This window comes from Stenella coeruleoalba, assembly GCF_951394435.1.
Source record: "Stenella coeruleoalba genome assembly, chromosome: 20".
In the NCBI taxonomy this organism is placed as follows: domain Eukaryota; kingdom Metazoa; phylum Chordata; class Mammalia; order Artiodactyla; family Delphinidae; genus Stenella; species Stenella coeruleoalba.
Genome location: NC_137166.1, coordinates 37,539,303 through 37,554,773, shown reverse-complemented (window position 1 = coordinate 37,554,773; position 15,471 = coordinate 37,539,303). Strand labels below are relative to the sequence as shown.

The window sequence follows — 15,471 nt, the reverse complement described above, 5'->3', positions numbered from 1 at the left end:
GAAAGCAGGCTCTCCTGGACTTCATCATCAATAGCATCATGTAACCAATAACTACGGGCTTGGAATCGGTTTCTGGCATGTGATGACAGCACTGTCTCTTTAGGCTCATCCAGCCTAGAATAGGAATGTTTGAAGGAGAAGAGTTTGGGAGATTGTGAAGCTTGGTTGTCAAGGAAACTGAGAAGGTTTGTCAAGGAAACTTCTCCCTTAAACTGAAGGCAGGGCTGGGAGAGCTGAACTCCAGGGATCTTTTAAAGGGGCTTCTCTGAAGCACCATCACCTGAGAGGTGGTCTCAGCATGAGCTGGGGTTTGAGAAAAGTGTGATGAGATGAAGCCTGACTTTCTGTGACAGCTGGGGAGGGGTTTGTAAAGCACCTTGGGTTTTAAGGTAAAGTTTGTTGCTGGAACAAAGTGTCTCCCAAAACTGGGCTGGAGCTCAAGATGTGTCTGTCCCCTTCTTGTGAGAGTCAGTCCAGGGCAGGTGAGTGTCAGGTCCCAAGCTCTGGCCCCCTTGTTTCTCCTCCCTGCTTCCAGGTGAGGTCTCCAACCAGCAGGGTGCGGTGAACAGCTGGGCTTCATGCCCTCTGTTGTAGGATGCAGGCTGGCCAAGGCCCTCACCAACTTCACCTGTTTCCCTTGGTAACAGGAGAGAGTACGCCCCAGCTGGAAGGGGTGGGAAGGCTGGGAGGTGCAGGGTAGCTGTGAACAGGAAAAAGGGAAATGGGTTCTTATGGCCAGCTGCGCAGCCCTGTTGTGACGGTCATCTGGATGGTAGCACACAGACATTGGGTCCTGTGAAGCTTCAGTGCTTTGTGGTTCTGGAAATCCTGTAGGAGACGGTCCACAGCAGGTGAAGCTAATGCTCTCAGTGGAGCTGGTGAAGCCAAAGATCTGCAGTTCAGACTGAAGGTGCCGATGTACATACAGGACAAAACCATCTCGTGTGATTGGACTTCAGGCACGTTTAACATGAATGCAGCCATGTTAATGCCTAGCATCTTCTATCTTGTGCCTCCCCTCAGGGACCCCCTCCTCAGTTCCTGGGGTTCCTGTAACCCACGTACAGGGGGATGGAGAGTGGGCTCTGTCCAGTCTGAGCTCTGAGTTAACCCTGCGTGTGAGTCTGCTCAGGACCGCCGTAACAAATAGCACAGATAGGGCAGCTTGGGTAACAGACCTATCTCCCAGTCCTGGATGCTGTCGGAGATCAAGGTGTGTGCACGCTGGCTTCTCCTGAGGCCTCTCTCCTTGGTGCTTAGACAGCCATCTTCTCCCCAGGTCCTCACATGGTCTCCCCCTGTGCCTATCTGTGTCCTAATCTCTTCTTGTAGGACATCAATCCTATTGGATTAGGATCCACCCTGGTGACCTCATTTTTACCTTGATCACCTCTTTAAAAATCCCATCTCCAAATACAGCCACATCCTGGGGTCCTGGGGGTTAGGGATTCAGCATGTGAATTTGGAGGGACGTGACTGAGCCTATACCATCCTGCTTAGGAACTAACATGTGCCTCGGTCCTTCCTTCCCTCCAGTCACACGAGGCGATGTAATGGCTGAAGGAGAGGCCACTCGTGCAGAGTTTGTGTCCCAGCTGGGGAGCCCTTCTCTGCTCTCTCTGATCAGGCCATGGCAGTGCCTGCCCTGTCCTGAGATGAGCAGTTCTGGGGTTTCCTGCTGTGTATCCCGGCCTGCTGAGGTGCTCATTGTCAGGGAACTCAGGAGCCAGCAGCCTAGTGGGGATGCCGGGGACTCTCAGGGCCTTGGCAGATGTCTCTCCCGGCAGATACCCTAGAGAAAGTGGGGAAACATTTGGGGGATTACAGGCGGGGGAGAGTCAGTCTCGTTTATGCTTCAGAAAGACCAGGTTGGGGTGGGATGTGAGACGCACTGTGCGGGCAGGGAGCTTTGTCAGGCCTGATGGAGGAACCAGGCACAAGTTCGGGCTTGGGCCAGGGTTGTGGGCGTAGAGGGGAATTAGTGTGGGAACTGGCCACAGACTGTTGTCGAAATCTCGGCTTCCCCGTGCACCGAGGCCAGACAGAAATACGGAGACAGGAATTTTGGAGGAAGAGAGCGATGGCTTTATTTTTCTGCCAGGCAGAAGGGAAGACACAGCTGGCTAGCGCCACAAGAACTGGGCACCCCACTCTCCTTGAGAATCAGGGAAAATTTTATGCGTGGGGCTCTCGCAGTCCGGGGTATAGGGTGAGTATAAAAGTAGTGAATGTCTTGCATTCTTCCTTTCCTTTGCATTATTTCAAAACAGTCATAGCTGGCATCAGGCCGCGTGGTAATTGGGGTCCAGCAGTCTGGTAATTGCATACGTTTGCCTCTGGTTTATCGGCGGTGACCTCGTTTCTGAAATGCAAAAGCTATAGGGGGTGATTTGTTATGAGGGGCGTATAGAATGTAAGTGCTGGACATAATAAGGTTAGGGAGTGAGAGGCAGGGGATGTAACTCACAGAGTCAGGGGTGATGGGTGCCGAATGTAAATTACATAGTGTCAGGGAGTGAGGTTAGCTTTGTAAAGTACAAATGTAGTTATTACAGATTAGTGACAAAGTATAACAAGGAGTGATGAACTCTTTCAGGCCAGGTTATGTTTCTTCTCTAGCCTGTTTGCAGTTCCCTTTGTTTTCCTTGTTCTCAGGGGAAGGAAAACTTCATTTCTACTTTTGCTGCAACAAGACTGGAGGAGCAGATGACAGTCACTGGGGCACAAGGAGGGTGGGAGCCTGGGAGGCCCCAGTGTTACCGAACAAAACTTGGGTCCCCTTGCCCGAGTGCAGTAAAGCCAATCTACTGACACCGGGTGTGGTGAAGGAAAGTGCAGCTTTAGTTGTAAAAGTGCCAATACAAGGAGGCCAGGTGGCTTGTGCTCTAAAACCCCAAGCTCCCTGAAGGATTTCAGTAAAGCAATATTAAAGGCCAGGTGAAGGAGGGGCGTCGCAGGGTATGTGATCAGCTGGTGCACAATTCTCTGGTTGATGGTGAGGTAACAGGCGGTTAACATTATAAATTCTTAGGCGCTAGAAGTTCCGGGGCTACATGTTCATGATCATCAAGTTAGTTAAGTTCTTCCACTTGGTGGTGGTTTTAGCATCTGTAAAACAACTCAGGAAGCGTGTATCAGATACTGTTATCCAGGTACTTCAGACAGGAGCTACAGCAGAGCATGTGGGGGAGGGGCCTGTCCTGGGAAGGCCCAATAGGGTCCTGCTTGGTTACACCCGGTGCCTGGGCTCGGCAACCTGGGAAGGTGGGGCTGCTCCTGGGTGTGGGGAGCTGTGGGCTCAGTCCTCTGAGGGGCCTGTTAGCCCCCAAGGTGAGATGGGGGTGCAGTGGCTGGACAGAGACGTCTGGCCTGGGAGAGGGGTCCAGGCTGGAAATGTCACGGGAATCATCACAAGGAGGGAGAGGAAAGGCCAATGGGGGCAGGTAGGTCACAGCGGACTATGTGCAGGTGACTGCGGTCCTGGTGGAAGCAACTCAGAGCCACAAAGGAGTGGCCGTCAGGGGCTCAGCTCCATTCTCCTGTTCCTTTGTAAAACTGCTGTGTAAGAGTTTGAGACACCGCCAGGAGATGTCAGGGCCCAGTGCTGCCATGGCTTCATCAAAGGGCCCAGGGGGAAGAGAACCACTGCAGGTCCCGCCCATGTCCGCACTGGGAATGAGCCCCATCGGGGCTCCTGGGCTCACAGACTTGAGGGAACCTCTGTCCTCAGGACCGGTCTTCCTCCCTCCTCTCACCTGCTGGTCAGAGGCCCAGGAACCCCCAACCTGGCTCCACACCCAGGGCCTGGATTCTGGGACAGCTTAGGGGTAAGCAAGACCCTCACGCTCCTTTATCTGCCTGGGGGTGAGAATGTCTTAAACGCTGCAATTGACTGATTATGGAGGGCTGAGTGTTTCCAGCAGGTATGGGTGGAAAGATGGGGCGTGAACTTCCTGTGCCTGCAGGGTCTTCCCAGCGTGAAGATCTCTGTGTTTCCCCCGGCCAGTCAGCATCCTCCCAGGAAGCCCAGATCCAGTATTACGAGGGCAAAGGCTCTCCCCTTGCTTATCTGTAATTTCCCACTCCCACAGCAAGGCTGTGGCTGGCTCCCTGGCTCCCACCATCTGCCATTTATCTGTGCATTGCTCCTTTCCAGGATACATGTGCAGAGGTTTCAGAATTGTTAGCTACTACACCCTGGAAAGAACTTCATAGAATAAAGCCCACTGTTTATATACGGTCCATTTTGCCTTTAGTCTACAGATTCCATTCATTTCCAAAGGTGACTTAAGTCAGCACCTTTTATCCCATCCCCTACAGTGAGTTGCTTCCATATATTTCTAATACAGTTAGATTCTGTGACATTATGTATTCCATCCTGCAACATTCCTACATCCTAAATAACTAAATTTGAATAGATTATGATTGGCCCCTTGGGCTATGCACATCTGTGGGCTTAGACAAATGCATAGTGACAGGTATCCACCCTAGAGTATCACGTGGACTACTTCAGACACCCCACCCCATGATCTGCTTATCGTCTACGTAGCTTTGCCTTTCCCGGAATGTCATCAATGGGGTCATACTGTGTGCAGCCTCCGCAGACTGAAGTCTTTCACTTAGCAGTATATACTGAAGATTTATCAATGTCTTTCCATAGGTTGGTTGTGCATTCTTTTCTGCTGAGTAGTATTCCACTGCACGTGTATGGGAGGAAAAACAATTTTCCCTCTACTTTTCTAGGTTCTTGGTTGAGGCCCCCCCCCCCGCCCCTGTAATAAAAGACAGATTACCAGAAGAAAAGCCGAAGTTTAATAACATGTATACCTTCTGAATACAGGGGGGATACCACGGAAAACTGAGTCACGCCCTGAAATGACCAAAACCATCCCCTTAAATACTGTCTTCAGCTAAAAACAGAAGAAAGATGCTGGGGAAGGGGGGAAGGCCAGTTATGGCAGGTTATCATGCAAAGCACAGTAAACAAGGGTATGACTGCACATTTAAGTCAGGACTTCCCCATTGAAAAGAGTTACCTAATATTTAATTATCCTTCTATTTTGGGTGCAAAGAGGGACATACCCTTATAAATGGAGATTTCTCTGTTGTAAATGTCCTTCATAAAACGGCAATCTCAGTTTTCTAAGATTTTTAAAAAAATTTATTATTTTTGGCTGCATTGGGTCTCCATTGCCACGCGCAGGCTTTTCTCTGGTTGTGGCGAGCAGGGGCTACTCTTCATTGCGGTGTGTGGACTTCTCATTGTGGTGGCTTTTCTTGTCACGGAGCACAGGCTCTAGGCGTGTGGGCTTCAGTAGTTGTGGCACACAGGCTCAGTAGTTGTGGCTCGCGGGCTCTTGAGCGCAGGCTCAGTAGTTGTGGCTCACAGGCTTAGTTGATCTGCGGCATGTGGGATCTTCCCGGACCAGGGCTCGAACCTGTGTCCCCTGAATCGGCAGGTGGACTCTTAACCACTTAGCCATCAGGGAAGCCCTTTTTTTTAAAGCAGACCAGTAATCCTCATGCCAGAGAGACATATTTTGGGGTGGCATATTTTACTCGCGTTGACATGGATGTACCCCAATTTGCTTATGCATTCATCTTTTGAAGGATATCCTGATTTCTTCAAGTTTTTAGCCATTATGGAAGTGCTGCTCTTCATAATTGCATCCTTCTTTGCATTTGGACGTAGATTTTCAAAGCAGTTGCCTAAATACTGGAAGTGTGATTGTTGGATCCCAACATGAGACTTGTTTAGCTTTGGAAAAAACTGCCAAATTGTCTTACAAAGTGGCTGCACATGCATCCCCCCAGGTATGAGGGAGAGTTCCTTTTGTTCCTCACCCTCTAGCAATTGGTATTGTCATATTTTTGGAGCTTAGCAGTCCTAATAGGTGTGCTGTGATAGCTCATGATTTTAATTTGTAATTCCCTAATGGTATATGATGTTGAGCTTGTTTCTTTTTCTTTTTTTTTTCTTGCGGTATGCGGTCCTCTCACTGTTGTGGCATCTCCCGTTGCAGAACACAGGCTCTGGACACGCAGGCTCAGCGGCCATGGCTCACGGAACCAGCTGCTCCGTGGCACGTGGAATCTTCCCGGACCAGGGCAAGAACCCGTGCCCCCCGCATCGGCAGGTGGACTCTCAACCACTGCGCCACCAGAGAAGCCCTTGAGCTTGTTTCTGTATGACTTTTACTATCTGTATATCTTTTTTGGCGGAATGTCTGTTCAGATCATGCTGTTCATGTTCATGCTGAGAGGAGCCCTGTCTCCTCAGGACCTGCTGGGGCTTTGGCTTCTGGAACACGTGGGGCTGTGTCCACGCTGATGGCCGGGCTTCGGAACAAGCCGGGGTCGGATCCACACTAACAGAAGCCGGGTCTCCTCAGGACCCGCTGGGCCTTCAGCTTTGGGACACTGTGGGGTCCAGTTCATGCTGACAGGAGCCTGGTCTCCTCAGGACCTGCCGGGAGGTGATGCTGCTGAGGGAGAAGGTGAGGAAAAGTGGGCAGAAGGTTCCTGTGCGTGGCTGACCACTGAGGGTGTCTGTCTTCAGAGGACCCAGGAGAGGAAGGGCTTGATGTGGAAAACTGGGTTTTTGGCCCCTTTTGTGTGTGGTGTAGACAGAATGCAGTGTTGTTCTTTGGCGTGTGGCGTCTGGTTTTCCCAGCACCATTTATTGAGGGGACTGTCCTTTCCCTGGTGTATGTTCTTGGCTCCTTTCTTGTGAATTAACTGACCACATACCTGTAGGTTGATTCCTGGGTTCTCTGCTCTGTTCCTCTGGTCTGTGTGCCTGTTTTTGTGCCCATTCCACACTTTTTGGGGACTGTAGCTTCGTAATGTAGTGTGAAATCAGGGAGGGAGACACCTCCAGCCCATTCTCCTTCCTCAAGGTCGTTTTGGCTCTTCTGGGTCCTTTGTGGTTCCACACACAACTTAAGATTATTTGTTCTGTTTCTATGGAAAATGTCATTGGACTTTTGGTAAGGATTGCATTGAATGCATACATTAATTTGGCTAGACTGCATATTTGTTTTAAATTAAACAAAAATTTGGGTCACACCATGTAGCATGCAGGGTGCGTGATCTTAGTTCCCCAACCCGGGATCGAACCCGCGCCCCCTGCAGTGGGAGCACAGAGTCCCAACCCATGGACAGCCAGGGAATTCCCACCATAGAATGCATATTTTCACAGTATTCTTTTTTTTTTTTTTTTTTTTTGCGGTATGCGGGACTCTCATCGTTGTGGCCTCTCCGGTTGCGGAGCACAGGCTCCGGAAGCGCAGGCTCAGTGGCCATGGCTCACAGGCCCAGCCACTCCGCGGCATGTGGGATCCTCCCAGACCGGGGCATGAACCCGTGTCCCCTGCATCGGCAGGCGGACTCTCAACCACTGCGCCACCAGGGAAGCCCTTGTTTTGTTTTGGTTTTTTGCGGTATGCGGGCCTCTCACTGTTGTGGCCTCTGCCGTTGCAGAGCGCAGGCTCAGCGGCCAAGGCTCACGGGCCCAGCTGCCCCACGGCATGTGGGTTCTTCCTGGACTGGGGCACGAACCCACGTCCCCTGCATCGGCAGGCAGACTCTCAACCACTGCGCCACCAGGGAAGCCCCTCCATTTATTTTCGTCTGTTCAGTGTCCTCTATCAGTGTCTCCCAGTTTTCAGTGTGCCGGTCCTTCATGTCCTTGGTTAAATTTACTCCTAGCTATCTTTTTGGATGCAACTGTAAGTGGGATTTTTTTAAAATTCTTTTTCTGATGGTTCATTATCAGTGTATAGAATCACAAATGATTTTTGTGCATTGATTTTTCTCTTTTTTTTGTATCCTTCAGCTTTACTGAATTCATTTTTTAGTTGTAACAGTTTTTTGGTGGTTGAATGTGGAGAACTAGAATTCAGAAATCCCACTGTTTCATCTACATCCAGGTCATCCACAGCACCCAAGACATAGTGGCTCCGAATATAATCTTCCCATGGTGCCTCTTGTAGTATGTGGACTCCTTACAAGGGTGATTAGCCTCCCCACTGTGGGTGAACTGGATCTGGGTAGGGCTTGGCCTCTATAACAGAGTTTGATGTCTGTATTTCTGGCATGGTATGACGTGGTTGTTTTGATAAGTACTTTATTTTCTAGTAAATTTCAAGTGTATAAAAGACTTTAAATAGCAGTATAAAGTTTTCCATCTTCACAAAATACTCCAGTTTGTTTTACCCTGTGAGAGTGGGAGGGCCACTCTCTCAGGGAACCAGCACATAACCCCAAAGTGAGGAATAATTAAGGTTTCCACATTATAATCCTATCCACGGACCCGCTTCAACTTTCACCAGCTGCCCCAGCTTTGTGGAAATGTATTTTTCTATTCGAATCCAGTTTTCTCTTCTTGGAACCATCACTAGGGCTTTTCCTCACTTTAAAAACCTTGCTGGATTGAAAGTGTACAAGATGAGCATGATCTGGGTGGTTTTTCTGTATGGCTTCTTTCACTTAGGATGTTTCCACTGTTTATCCGCATTGTAACGTTGATCATTATTTCATTCATTTTTCCATTGTGATTAAAAACACATAACATTTGCCATTTAAACCATTTTTTAAAAGCTTTTTAAAAAAATTATTTTCTATTCTTTGGCTGTGTCGGGTCTTTGCTGCTGCACGCAGGCTTTCTCTAGTTGCGGCCAGCGGGGGCTACTCTTCATTGCCGTGTGCAGGCTCCTCATTGCGGTGGCTTCTCTCGTTACGGAGCACGGTCTCTAGGCGCACGGGTTTCAGTAGTTGTGGCACGAGGGCTCAATAGCTGTGGCTCACGAGCTTAGTTGCTCTGCGGCATGCAGGATCTTCCAGGACCAGCGCTTGAACCCGTGTTTCCTGCAATTGGCAGGCGGATTCTTAACCACTGTGCCACGAGGAAAGCCCCATTTAAACCATTTGTAAGTATATAGTTCTATGGCCTTAAGTACATTCACATTGTTGTAAAAATATCCTCACCATCCATCTCCAGAACTTTATTTTCCCCATGTGAAACTGTAGCCATTAAACACTAACTCACCTCAACCCCTGGCAACCTTATTCTACTTTGTCTTTGGATTTGACTTATCTGGATACCTCATACTAGTGGAATCATAGAACGTTTGTCCTTTTTGTGTCTGGCTGGTTTCACTTAGCATAATGACTTCAAGGTTCATCCACATTGTAGCATGTGTGAGAATTACCTTAGTTTTAAAGGTTGAATCATATTCCATTGCGTATATACTACACTGTACTTATCCATTCATCTGTTGAAGGATGTGTTGTGTTGCTTCCACCTTTTGGCTATTGTGAATAATGTTGCTATGAATATGGGGTACAGATATCTGTTCCAGTCCTTGCTTTCTAATATTCTGGGTGTACACCCTGGAGTGGAATCAAGGAATCATACATTTTCCATGTTTTTGAGGAGCCACCATACAGTTTTCCACAGCGGCTGTATAATTTTACTTTATTCCTTTATATGACAGAATAATGCAGCTTATGGATCTACCTTATTTTGCTTATCCGTTTACCTGCTGAGGGACATTTAAATCTTTCCTACCCTAGGCTATTGTGAACAGTGCTGCTGTGAATAATTGGTGTACAAGTTTTTGTTTGAATGCCTGTTTTCCATTTTTTTGGTATATATCTAGGAGTGGAGTTGTTGAACCACATGGTAATTATATTTTATATTTTTGAGTAAATGCTAAAGGTTTGTACACATAGACTGCACCATTGTACATCTCCATAAGTAACTTTTAAGGGTTCCAATTCCTCTGCATTGTTGCCAACGTTTGTTATTTTTATTTACATATTTTAAAATTTATTTAAAATTTTATTTTTATTCTAGTGTGTGTGAAGGGGCATCACACTGTGGCCTTAATTTGCATTTTCATCATGACTCCTGACATTTGACATCTTTTCATGTCCTTGTTGACCATTTGTATGTCTTGCCTGGAGAGCAGTCCATGCAAGTTATTTGTCTGTTTCAAAAATTGTATTGTTTGTCTTTTTGTTGATGAGTTGGAAAAGTCCTGGGTACATTCTAGGTAAAGAGTCTTATGAGATATATAATGTGCCAATATTGTCTTCCATTCTGTGGGCTGTCTTTTTACTTTCTGGATAGCCTCTTTTGATGCACAAAGGTTTGTAATTTTGAGGAAATCCAATTTATCTATTTTTTTCTTTCATTTCTTATGCTTTACTATCAAATCTAAGAAACCATTGCTAAATTCATGGTCGGGAAGATTTAATTCCTCGGTTTATTTGAGAGTTCATTCAGTCATCCCTCGGCGCCCACTAGGCCAGGTTTTAGGCCTGGGGCTGAGTCAGTGTGAGGGTTCAGCGGTCACGGTTTAGGGTTATGGGTCATCGTTGGAGAGTCATGGTAGAGGGTTGTGGTTAAAGGGTCAGGGATTAGAGTTTAGGGGTCAGTGGTGAGGGTCTAGGGGTCTGTGGCTAGGGTTGTTAGGGGGTTACGGTTAGAGGTTAGGGTTCTTAGGGTAAAGGTTAGAGTTAGGTTTAAGCACAATTGGCCCTCATTGTCCTCCCCTCTCCTTCTCTGTGAAGCCTCCAGAATGGGTAGGACTTGCCCAGGGTCAAACAGGAGTCAGGGAGCTGAGGTCAATAACTGTTTTTCTGGCCTCCCTTCCCCCAGTCCTGGGCTCTGAGAGAAGAATGAACTGTCTGTTCTTGTCTAGGACTGTTTCTTATCCACCTCAACCTCTGTCAAGCATTGGGGAGGGTGTCAGAAGTCATGCATGGTTTCCTTCTGCCCTCCTATCTGGGAAGGGTGATGCTGGCCCTACTCTGCCTGGGCAGCCCCAGGTTCCAGCACAGCCCAGACAGGAGGGCACTCAGTGGACATGTGTGGATTTATACAGGACTGGGTGCAGTGACCTGCCAGCCCCCAGATGCTGCCTTCTTGAGGGCTGCTGGGGCCCTCCTGGCACTGGAGGCATCCTTTGTCCCATCTGAGTGGGCATGAATAGATGATCAAGTCTCAGGCAGGACATCCCTCGACCTCTGACTATCCAGGCAGGCATCTGTGGTCCTCTAGCTCAGTCCAGCCTGGGCATTGTCATGCCCTCATGTACAGCTATGGAGCTGACCATGATGCTGGGCAATTCAAGAGCTACCTGAGCAGTGTAGACATTCCTTTGAGAAGTTTCAACCACCAACATGCATGTGGCTGAGAAAAAGGCCTCCCGCTCACGGCCTCATAGGCTGCCAAGCGAGGGAGTAATCCTCTAGACATTGGAGTGTGGCCCTGATGCAACACCCATGCAGCAGACCATGGCCCTGCAATCCTCTGTCCTTTCAGTCGTTAGAAACTTTTGACATGCATATTCATTAAGAATCAAAGATATGGGAGCAACTGGACCTCCCAGTGTGAGGTTTACACTGCCACTGCCATTGTCTTGGAGAGCCATATGCATCCATGTGGCCTCTGGAAAGCCTGCCAATTATGGGTTCCATGGCATGGAATAATTCTCGAGCCTCCCGTTACTTCATTGCTCAAGTGTCCTTACCACCTTAGCATTTGGTTTCTTCCTCTTAGTAAAGGAGAGAGAAGAAACTGGAAAAGGAGCAGTATTGTTTTTCAGGGATGGGCAATTAATATGGCCAGGGAGATGGCATCACTCAGGGCTCCCACCTCTCAGGGGCAGGAATGAGGTCTGTGTGTCTTCTCAGGACACATGGGCTGTTCTGGGCCAGCCTCTGAGATGTGAGGACCTGATGCCCAAGGAAAGAGACTTGAGTTTACCACCACCAATGATCCTGACTTTTCAGCAAGTGAAAGAACTTTTTGCAGTCTTGGGAGGGACAGTAAGGGCACTGGATGAGTCGCTGCAGCCCCTGACCCTAAGTGAACCCCTTTCCTCCTTTTGTGTCAGATTCTGTGCTGTGCAGTGAGCTGTCATTGACATAGAATCTGTTGCTTTCTCCCAGCCAGCATCTGTTCTCAGGCCTAAGTGCCTCAGTTTTCCTTTGGGAATTACATGTCACCTGCTTCCAGTCCAAACAGTTGCAGAAGGATGACCCCATATTCCACCCAGCTCGAAGATGGGTTTACAACCCACATCTAGCCAGTCCCATTTTCCATCTTCTGGTGATCGGTCAAGGATGAGAGTGCAACCCAAGCCAGATCAAAGGCATTTAAAACCATGACTTTCTTGGAATCCAAGAAAAGGAGAAACTCTTCCTTGGAAAATGGATGGTGAGTGGTTGTCAGCCTAGAACTGCTGTTGGTCCAAGTGCAGTGAGAGAGCCTGTGCCTATGAATGGGCTCCCCCAAAGGCACTGAGCGGGACAAAGTTTTGGAGAGAAGCAAGGTCACACTGAGACAGTGTGAGCCCCTGGACCTGCCAGGTCCAAACCCATTCTTCAACTTGCCACTTGTAAATATTAACGTATTTCTACCCTTACAATAAATACTAATTTATTTTATTTCCGTAAGTGTGTCCAGTCACTGGGAAAAGAAAAAGTCCTGGTTGATACATCTGAGTCAATAATCCCTGACCCTTCCTCAGGTGTCCTCACTGGGTAGGCGTGGCTGGGGTAGGTGAAAACACTGGGTGGGGTCATAAACTAGGGGAGCTGGCAAACAGCTCTGTCTTTCCTCAGTGGTTAATTGGCCTTTTTGTGTTTTCCTTCATTTAGGGTCCATTTTGGTAATGTGTTTTTACAAAGAAATCCCCCTTTTCCTCTAGATTTCCAGTTTGTTACAGTAGGTCTCTCTTATTTTGACGTTTAATTGTTCCTGTCTAATTTTCTACAGAATCATGACAAATAATGAACAATATACTGATACTCTACTATTAACTGAAGTCTCTATTCACGTTCCCTTTGTTATACCTTTCCTTGTTCCAGGGTCTCAGAGGACATGGGGTCATCATGTCTGTTTAGTCTGTTCTGGGCTCTGACAGTTGCTCAGATTCTCCTTGTTTCCATGACCTTGACAGCGTGGAGGAGGGCTGCTCAGGTATTGTATAGACTGCCAGGCGCTGGGATTTGCTTGGTGGTTTTGTCGTGGTTAGACTTGGCTTTGCAAAAGCAGACCACAGATGTGAAGTGCTTCCTCTTCACTATATATCAAGAGGACAGGCTCTTAAGGGAACTTCTCCCTTATATTCTTAATTTTGGTCACCTAGCTGAGGTAATGTTTGTCACGTTTTCCCACAGTGAGGTTAATTTTTTCCCATGTCCATCCTGTGTGTCTTATGTAGGAGGCAGTCATAATGCAGAAGCCACACTTGAGGAGAGGGGTTAGCTTCACATCCCTGATGGACAGCTGACTTGCTATATACATTGTTTAGAAGCTTTCTGCATAGGAGATTTCTATTTAACACCATTCATCAAAAACTATGTAATTTATTTATACCAGTTTGGACACGTGAATAATTATTGTAAACTTTTGGTTATAATCCAGCACTGCATTATTAGACTGCTTAGTTCATTGTTGCTTTGGCTGTTGAGAGCTTCTTCCATTTGCTCTTGTTTTCATTTTACATATTTTTTCTTTTGTGGGTTTAAAAAATTTTTGGTACTTCTTTACTTTCTGATATTTTAAGATTATCCTGCTTCATATATTTACTGTCTCAGTCCTACCATCAGCCCTTTCTTCAAAGAGCCCTAGTTCCTTTTATTAGAGAATGGTATTAAAAACTTACATGTGGGAGCTAAATATGCTCAGCTGACAGTACATAGAAATATATGCATGTATCCCAGCCTATGCATATACACATAATTACAAAGATTTCCATGTGGAACTATGTGTAGGCTAAAGATAGTTTATACTGATATCTCCAAGTGGATCTGTTATGACATGGATATTGTAACCTTCTCCCTTCGTTTGACTGTAACATCCAACTCCAGTGGTAAGAAACCTGGCTTCCACCATTTGTCATTTATTAAATTCAGTGCTTGTTCCATTTGATGACTGATATAGTAGTTTCAGTACTGTTAGCTGCTACCCCTCATGGGAAAGAACATAGAGTCCACTGTGTATGTATGGCACATTTTGTCTTTGGCCTAAGATTCTGTACATTTCCAAAGTTAACTTAGGTCAGCCCATTTGTCCCACTACCAACTGTGAGTTTTTTCATACATTTCTGAATCAGTTAGATTCTTTGTTACATTCTGTATCCCAGTTTTTGACACTCCCATATCCTAAGTAGTTAAGTTTGAATAGATTGTAAATTACTTGTTGGGTTGTAAAAATCTGTGGGTATAGCCAAATGCAGTGACAGGTATTCACCACTGAAGTATCATATGGACTATTTTCAAGCACATATTCTGTAAACTGTTTACCATGTCAGTTTTGCCTTTTCTAGAATGTCATATAAATGAGGTCATACACTGTGTAGCACTTCAGACTGGATTCTTTCACTTAGCAATGTAAGTGTTAGATGCATGTATTATTTTTTTGGGGGGGGGGCACGGGTTGATGATCCATTCCTTTATATCTCTGAATACTATTGCACTGCATGTATATGAGAGGAAAAATAATTTTCCCTCTACACTTCTATGTTCTTTATTGAGATCCCCCTTGTAATGAAAAAGAGATGAACTGGAGAAAACAATCAGAAGTTTAATATATACCATGCATACCTCCTGTATACTTGAAAGATACCCAGGAAAACTGAGTCACTCCCTGAAATGGCCCAAGCCGTTACCTTAGACACTTCTGCTGAGAACAAAAAAAAAGATGTCAGGGAATGGAGGCAGCCATTTAAGGGATGTTATTAGGCAAAGCCCAGTAAACAAGGGTAAGGTTGTTACACAGATTTACATCCAGGCCTATTTCATTGACAAGCTTTTTTTTTTTAAAAAAAACATTTATTTATTTGGCTGCACCGTGTCTTAGTTGCGGCCTGTGGAATCTTTAGTTGCGGCATGCGGGCTCTTAATTGCAGCATGCGGGATCTAGTTCCCTGACCAGGGATTGAACCCTGGTCCCCTGCATTGGGAACATAGGGTGTTAACCACTGGACCAGCAGGGAGGTCCCAACAAGCTTTCCTTGATATTTAGTCATCATTCAATTCCTGGTCCAGAGAGGGACATACCCTTACAAATGGAGATATTCTTAATAAATGTAAATTTACCTACTAAAAGGGCATTTTCTACTTGGTTTTGAAAGATTCTCCTGGGTCTGCTGTTTCTTAAATTAATCAGTCCAAAATAATCCTTTTGTCAAATGGGCATATTTTGGGGTGGTGTATTCTGCTCCCCTTGACATGTATGTGCCCTAATTTGCTTATGAATTCATCTACAGAAGGACATCCTGATATCTTTAAGTTTTTAACAATTATGAATAGAGCTGCTGTGCATTACTTGATGCTAGTTTTGGTTTGAATACAGTTTTTCAAAGCCGTTGTCTAAATACAAGAGGTACACTTCTTGGATCCTAAGGTGAGACTTTTGATTTGGAAAAATCTGCCAAACTGTCTTTCAAAGTT

At 46.5% G+C, this 15,471-nt stretch overlaps 1 long non-coding RNA gene across 4 annotated transcripts in view; it reads left to right on the top strand.

Moving 5' to 3' along the window:
* Positions 1 to 15,471, top strand: part of LOC307178970 — a 101,193-nt gene that overhangs the window by 19,841 nt on the left and 65,881 nt on the right. For 3 of the 4 annotated variants that reach the window (XR_013825313.1, XR_013825314.1, XR_013825315.1), the window contains exons 3-4: positions 11,962 to 12,229; positions 12,883 to 12,994. The exons of the other annotated variant lie outside the window; for it this stretch is intronic. This is a non-coding gene — a long non-coding RNA (uncharacterized lncRNA). The remainder of the gene's footprint in view (positions 1 to 11,961; positions 12,230 to 12,882; positions 12,995 to 15,471) is intronic. 4 annotated transcript variants of the gene reach the window in all.